We start from the raw sequence: 6,790 nt of genomic DNA, 5'->3' as shown, positions 1-6,790 counted from the left end.
TCACTCACACACACTGTAAAACCACATCCTCACTCGCACACACTGTAAAACCACACCATCACTCACACACACTGTAAAACCACACCCTCACTCACACACACTGTAAAAACACACCATCACTCGCACACACTGTAAAACCACACCCTCAAACACACACTGCAAAACCACACCCTCACTCACACACACTGTAAAAGCACACTCTCACTCGCACACACTGTAAAACCACACCCTCACTCACACACACTGCAAAACCACACCCTCACTCACACACACTGTAAAACCACACCCTCACTCACACACTGCAAAACCACACCCTCACATACACTGTAAAACCACACCCTCAAACACACACTGCAAAACCACACCCTCAAACACACACTGTAAAACCACACCCTCAAACACACACTGCAAAACCACACCCTCACACACACAGTAAAACCACACCCTCACTCATACACACGCTGTAAAACCACACCCTCACTCACACACACTGTAAAACCACACGCTCACTCACACACACTGTTAAAACACATGCTCACGAACTGTAAAAACAGACCCTCACTCGCACACACTGTAAAACCACACCGTCACACACACATACGCTGTAAAACCACACCCTCACACACACCGTAAAACCACACTGACACTTACACTGTAATACCACACCCTCACGCACACACACGCTGTAAAACCACACCCTCACTCACACACACGCTGTAAAACCAAACCCTCACTCACACACACGCTGTAAAACCACACCCTCACACACACACACTGTAAAACCAGAGACTCACTCGCACACACTGTAAAACCACACCCTCACTCACACACACTGTAAAACCACACCCTCACTCACACACACACTAAAACCACACCCACACACACACACGCTGTAAATCCACACCCTCAATCACACACACTGTAAAACTGCACCCTCACTCACACACACGCTGTAAAACCACACCCTCACTCACAGACACTGTAAAACCACACCCTCACTCGCACACACTGTGAAACAACACCCTCACTCACACTGTAACGCCACACCCTCACACAAACCGTAAAGTCACACCATCACACACTGTAAAACCACACTCTCATTCACACACTGCAAAACCACACCCTCACTCACACACACTGTAAAACCACACCCTCACTCACACACACTGCAAAACCACACCATCACTCGCACACACTGTAAAACCACACCCTCACACACACTGTAAAATCACACCCTCACTCATACACACTGCAAAACCACACCCTCACTCACACACACTGTAAAACCACACCCTCACTCACACACACTGCAAAACCACAGCCTCACTCACACACACTGTAAAACCACACTCACACTCACACACACTGTAAAACCACACCCTCACTCACACACACTGCAAAACCACACCCTCAGTCACACACACTATAAAACCACACCCTCACTCACACACACTGTAAAACCACACCCTCACTCACACACACTGCAAAACCACACCCTCACTCAGACACACTGTAAAACCACACCCTCACACACACACTGCAAAACCACACCCTCACTCACACACACTGTAAAACCACACCCTCACTCACACACACTGTAAAACCACACCCTCACACACACACTGCAAAACCACACTCACACTCACACACACTGTAAAACCACACCCTCACACACACACACTGTAAACCACACCCTCACACACACTGTAAAACCACACCCTCACTCACACACACTGTAAAACCACACCCTCACACACACACACTGTAAAACCACACCCTCACTCACACACACTGTAAAACCACACCCTCACACACACACACTGTAAAACCACACCCTCACTCACACACACTGCAAAACCACACCCTCACTCAGACACACTGCAAAACCACACACTCACACACACACTGCAAAACCACACCCTCACTCACACTCACTGCAAAACCACAGCCTCACTCACACACACTGTAAAACCACACTCACACTCACACACACTGTAAAACCACACCCTCACTCACACACACTGCAAAACCACACCCTCAGTCACACACACTATAAAACCACACCCTCACTCACACACACTGTAAAACCACACCCTCACTCACACACACTGCAAAACCACACCCTCACTCAGACACACTGTAAAACCACACCCTCACACACACACTGCAAAACCACACCCTCACTCACACACACTGTAAAACCACACCCTCACACACACACACTGTAAACCACACCCTCACACACACTGTAAAACCACACCCTCACTCACACACACTGTAAAACCACACCCTCACACACACACACTGTAAAACCACACCCTCACTCACACACACTGTAAAACCACACCCTCACTCACACACACTGTAAAACCAGACCCTCACGTACACACCATAAAACCACACCCTCACTCACTCACACTGTAAAAACACACTCTCACTCACACACACTGTAAAAACACACCCTCACTCACACACACTGTAAAACCACACCCTCAAACACACACTGCAAATCCACACCCTCACTCGCACACACTGTAAAACCACACCCTCACTCGCACACACTGTAAAACCACACCCTCACTCGCACACACTGTAAAACCACACCCTCACTCGCACACACTGTAAATCCACACCCTGAATCACACTGTAAAATCACACCCTCACTCACACACACTGCAAAACCACACCCTCACTCACACACACTGTAAAACAACACCCTCAAACACACACTGCAAAACCACACCCTAAAACACACACTGTAAAACCACACCCTCAAACACACACTGCAAAACCACACCCTCACACACACAGTAAAACCACACGCTCACTCACACACACGCTGTAAAACCACACCCTCACTCACACACACTGTAAAACCACACGCTCACTCACACACAATGTTAAAACACATGCTCACAAACTGTAAAAACAGACCCTCACTCGCACACACTGTAAAACCACACCCTCACACACACATACGCTGTAAAACCACACCCTCACACACACACTGTAAAACCACACCCTCACTCACAGACACGCTGTAAAACCACACCCTCACTCGCACACACTGTAAAACCACACCCTCACTCACACACACTGTAAAACCACACCCTCACTCACACACACCCTAAAACCACACCCACACTCACACACACGCTGTAAATCCACACCCTCAATCACACACACTGTAAAACTGCACCCTCACTCACACACACGCTGTAAAACCACACCCTCAGTCACAGACACTGTAAAACCACACCCTCACTCGCACACACTGTGAAACAACACCCTCACTCACACTGTAAAGCCACACCCTCACACAAACCGTAAAGGCACACCATCACACACTTTAAAACCACACCCTCATTCACACACTGCAAAACCACACCCTCACTCACACACACTGTAGAACCACACCCTCACTCACACACACTGCAAAACCACACCCTCACTCACACACACTGTAAAACCACACCCTCACTCACACACACTGCAAAACCACACCCTCACTCACACACACTGCAAAACCACACCCTCACTCACACACACTGTAAAACCACACCCTCACTCACACACACTGCAAAACCACACCCTCACTCACACACACTGTAAAACCACACCCTCACTCACGCTGTAAAACCACACCCTCACTCACACACTGTAAAACCACATCCTCACTCACCCACACTGTAAAACCACTCCATCACTCGCACAGACTGTAAAACCAGACCCGCACTCACACACACTGTAAAACCAGACCCTCAAGTACACCCCATAAAACCATACCCTCACTCACACACACTGTAAAACCACACCCTCACTCGTACACACTGTTAAACCACATCCTCACTCGCACACGCTGTAAAACCACACCATCACTCGCACAGACTGTAAAACCACACCCACACTCACACACACGCTGTAAAACCACACGCTCACTCACATGCACTGTTAAACCACATGCTCACACACTGTAAAACCACACCCTCACTCGCACACACTGTAAAACCACACCAACACTCACACACAATGTAAAACCACACCCTCACACACACACTGTAAAACCACACCCTCACTCACACTTTAAAACCACACTCTCACACAAACCGTAAAGTCACACCATCACTCACACTGTAAAACCACACCCTCACTCACACACTGTAAAACCACACCCTCACTCACACACACTGTAAAACCACACACTCATTCACACACACTCTTTAAAACCACACCCTCACTCACACACACCTTAAAACCACACTGCCACTCCCACTGTAAAACCACACCCTCACTCACACACACTGTAATACCACACACTCACATACACACCGCAAAACCACAACCCTCACTCACACTGTAAAACCACACCCTCACACACACACACACTGTAAAACCACACCCTCACTCATCCACACTGTAAAACCACACCCTCACTCGCACACACTGTAAAACCACACCCTCACACACACACACACACTGGTAAAACCACACCCTCACTCACTCACACTGTAAAACCATAACCGTCACAGCACACTGTAAAAACACACCCTCACTCGCACACACTGTAAAAACCACACCCTCAAACACACACTGCAAAACCACCCCTCACTCACACACACTGTAAAACCACACCCTCACTCACACACACTGCAAAAACCACACCCTCACTCACACACACTGTAAAACCACACCCTCACACACACTGCAAAACCACACCCTCACATACACTGTAAAACCACACCCTCAAACACACACACTGCAAAACCACACCCTCAAACACACACTGTAAAACCACACCCTCAAACACAACACTGCAAAACCACACCCTCACACACACAGTAAAACCAAACCCTCACTCATACACACGCTGTAAAACCACACCCTCACTCACACACACTGTAAAACCACACCCTCAAACACACACTGCAAAAACCACACCCTCACTCACACACACTGTAAAACCACACCCTCACTCGCACACACTGTAAAACCACACCCTGAATCACACTGTAAAATCACACCCTCACTCACACACACTGCAAAACCACAACCCTCACTCACACACACTGTAAAAACCACAACCCTCACTCACACACTGCAAAACCACACCCTCACATCCACTGTAAAACCACACCCTCAAAAACACACTGCATAACCACACCCTCAAACACACACGTAAAAACCACACCCTCAAACACACACTGCAAAACCACACCCTCACACACACAGTAAAACCACACCCTCACTCATACACACGCTGTAAAACCACACCCTCACTCACACACACCGTAAAAACCACACTGACACTTACACTGTAATACCACAACCCTCAACGCACACACACGCTGTAAAACCACACCCTCACTCACACACATGCTGTAAAACCAAACCCTCACTCACACACACGCTGTAAAACCACACCCTCACACACACACGCTGTAAAACCAGAGTCTCACTCGCACACACTGTAAAACCACACCCTCACTCACACACACTGTAAAACCACACCCTCACTCACCACACACTGTAAAACCACACCCTCACTCACACACACCCTAAAAACCACACCCACACTCACACACACGCTGTAAATCCACACCCTCAATCACACACACTGTAAAACTGCCACCCTCACTCACACACACGCTGTAAAACCACAACACACCCTCACTCACAGACACTGTAAAACCACACCCTCACTCGCACACACTGTGAAACAACACCCTCACTCACACTGTAACGCCACACCCTCACACAAACCGTAAAGTCCACACCATCACGCACTGTAAAACACACTCTCATCACACACTGCAATACCACACCCTCACTCACACACACTGTAAAACCACACCCTCACACGCACACACTGTAGAACCACACCCTCACTCACACACACTGCAAAACCACACCCTCACTCACACACCACTGTAAAAACCACACCCTCACTCACACACACTGCAAAACCACACCCTCACTCACACACACTGCAAAACCACACACCCTCACTCACACACACTGTAAAAACCACACCCTCACTCACACACACTGTAGAACCACACCCTCACTCACACACACTATAAAATCACACCCTCACTCACACACACTGTAAAAACCACACCCTCACTCACACACACTGCAAAACCCACACCCTCACTCAGACACACTGTAAAACCACACCCTCACACACATACTGCAAAACCACACCGCTCACTCACACACACTGTAAAACCACACCCTCACACACACACTGTAAAACCACACCCCCTCACACACACACTGTAAAACCACACACCTCACTCACACACACTGTAAAAACCACTCCCCTCACACACACACACTGTAAATCCTCACCCTCTCTCACACACTACTGTAATAACCACTCCCTCAGCCACACTCACTGTAACCTACACCCTCATCTCCACACCTGTATAAACCTCAACCTCTCGCGTACACACTGTAAAAACCACACCCTCACTCACACACCACTGTAAAACCACACCCTCACTCACAACACACGCAAAACCACACCCTCACCACACACACTGTAAAACCACACCCTCACTCACGACACACTGTAAAACCACACCCTCACCTCACACTCACTGTAAAACCACACCCTCACTCACGGCTGTAAAACAACACACCCCACTCACACACTGTAAAACCACACACCCTCACTCACCCACACTGTAAAAACCACACCACACTCGCACGAGGACTGTAAAACCAGACCCGCACTCACACACACTGTAAAACCAGACCCTCACGTACACACCATAAAACCACACCC

This window comes from Carcharodon carcharias, chromosome 1 (assembly GCF_017639515.1).
Source record: "Carcharodon carcharias isolate sCarCar2 chromosome 1, sCarCar2.pri, whole genome shotgun sequence".
NCBI classification, from domain to species: Eukaryota; Metazoa; Chordata; class Chondrichthyes; order Lamniformes; family Lamnidae; genus Carcharodon; species Carcharodon carcharias.
This window is presented reverse-complemented; position numbering follows the sequence as displayed.